Below are 2,500 nucleotides of genomic sequence, written 5' to 3'. Positions count from 1 at the left end.
AGGGCACGTTCAGCTGGAAGAGCTTGTCCTGAAGCAGGGCAGGGATGATGGTGTTGAAGGCAGAGCTGAAGTCCACAAACAGGATCCTGGCGTAGGATGCTGGGGCGTCCACATGCTGTAGGGTGAAGTGGAGGGCCATGTTAACTGCGTCGTCCACAGACCTGTTGGCTCTGTAGGCAAACTGAAGGGGGTCCAGGAGAGGGTCTGTGATGGCTTTGAGGTGTGCCAGGAGCAGGCGCTCAAAAGACTTCATTACCACAGATGTAAGGGCGACCGGTCTGTAATCATTTAGTCCTGTTGGCCTTAGCTTTTTGGGCACAGCGATGATGGTGGAGGACTTGAGACAGGCTGGTACATGGCATGTCTCCAGGGAGGTGTTAAAGATGTTGGTGAACACCGGAGACAGCTGGCCAGCGCAGTGCCTGAGGGTGGCTGGAGAGACAGAGTCCGGCCCGGCTGCTTTGCGTGGATTCTGCCTCTTGAAAAGCCCATTAACTTCTCCCTCCTGAAAGGAGAGAGTCGTTTCTGTAGTATGGGTGGGGGATGGGGCCTCTTGGGTGGGAAGGGGTGGTTCAGGACAGTCCAATTGTCTTTCAAATCTACGGTAGAACTCGTTCAGGTCGTTGGCTAGGCGGGAGTCGTTAGTGGTGTGGGGCGCTCTGGGTTTGTAGTTGGTGATGTGCCTGAGCCCTTTGGCAGACAGAAGCAGCGTCGTTAGTAGAGAACTGGTGTTTTAGTGTCTCTGAGTACAGTCGTTTAGCCTCTCTCACCGCTTTGCTAAACCTGTTCTTCGACTCCTTGAATCTGTCTCTATCCCCACTCCTAAACGCTTCCTCCTTCTCCAACCTCAACCTTTTGAGCTTTGCTGAGAACCAGGGCTTGTTGTTGTTAAAGTTCACCCTGGTACGTGTTGGGATACAGCAGTCCTCACAGAAGCTGATGTACACAGCCTCTGTGAGTTCATCCAGACTATTGGTAGCAGTCGTGAACATATCCCAGTCAGTACAGTCTAAGCACGCCCGCAAATCTTCCACAGCCTCACTGGTCCACTGTTTAGATGTCCTCACAGCAGGTTTACAGAGTTTTAGTTGCTGCCTGTATGCACGAATCAGGTGGACCAAGGGAGTTCTGTGCGAGCCGAACAGCCCCGTGACCCACAAGAGAAACATCCCCGCCAAATTCGAGCGTTTGACGGGGTCTATCCGTGAAAAAATATTCACGTTTTTGAGTGCACATGCATTTCTGCTGCAAATGCCTCTGGAAGTTTCATGCCGTTCGTATGCCAATTGTGGCAACACGAAAATGACCCGTTTTCCCATTCCGAGGGATTTCTGTGCGACCCTAACAGCCCCGTGAGCCACAAGAGACACATCCCCGCCAATTTCTAGCGTTTCACGGGGTCTATCCGTGAAAAATATAGACGTTTTTGAGTGCACATGCATTTCTGCTGCAGATGCCTCTGGAAGTTTCATGCCGTTCGTACGCAATGTGGCAACACGAAAATGACCCCTTTTCCCATTCCGAGGGATTTCTGTGCGACCCTAACTAACAGCGCCCGTGAGCCACAAGAGAGACATCCCCGCCAATTTATAGCGTTTCACGGGGTCTATCCGTGAAAAATATAGACGTTTTTGAGTGCACATGCATTCCTGCTGCAAATGCCTCTGGAAGTTTCATGCCGTTCCTATGCAATGTGGCCACACAAAAATGACCCGTTTTCCCATTCCGAGGCATTTCTGTGCGACCCTAACAGCCCCGTGAGCCACAAGAGAGACATCCCCGCCAACTTCTAGCGTTTGACGGGGTCTATGCGTGAAAAATATTAAAATTTTTGAGTGCACGTGCCTTTCTGCTGCAAATGCCTCTGGAAGTTTCATGGCGTTCCTATGCAATGTGGCAACACGAAAATGACCCCTTTTCCCATTCCGAGGGAGTTCTGTGCCACCCTAACAGCCCCGTGAGCCACAAGAGACACATCCCCGCCAATTTCTAGCGTTTCACGGGGTCTATCCGTGAAACATATAGAAGTTTTTGAGTGCACATGCATTCCTGCTGCAAATGCCTCTGGAAGTTTCATGCGGTTCGTACGCAATGTGGCAACACGAAAATGACCCGTTTTCCCATTCCCAGGGATTTCTGTGCGACCCGAACAGCCCCGTGAGCCACAAGAGACACATCCCCGCCAATTTCTAGCGTTTCACGGGGTCTATCCGTGAAAAATATCAATTTTTTTTTGACTGCACATGCATTTCTGCTGCAAATGCCTCTGGAAGTTGCATGCGGTTCGCATGCAATGTGGCGACACGAAAATGACCCGTTTTCCCATTCCGAGGGATTTCTGTGCCACCCTAACAGCCCCGTGAGCCACAAGAGAGACATCCCCGCCAATTTCTAGCGTATCACGGGGTCTATCCGTGAGAAATATTCACTTTTTTGAGTGCACATGCATTCCTGCTGCAAATGCCTCTGGAAGTTTCATGCGGTTCGTATGCAATGTGGC

This window comes from Petromyzon marinus, unplaced genomic scaffold (assembly GCF_048934315.1).
Source record: "Petromyzon marinus isolate PM22_M1 ecotype Great Lakes invasive population unplaced genomic scaffold, UKy_Petmar_22M1.pri1.0 PM_G_Scaffold_28, whole genome shotgun sequence".
Taxonomy (NCBI): domain Eukaryota; kingdom Metazoa; phylum Chordata; class Hyperoartia; order Petromyzontiformes; family Petromyzontidae; genus Petromyzon; species Petromyzon marinus.
The sequence above is the reverse complement of the archived record's forward strand: the minus strand, read 5'-3'. Positions refer to the sequence as shown.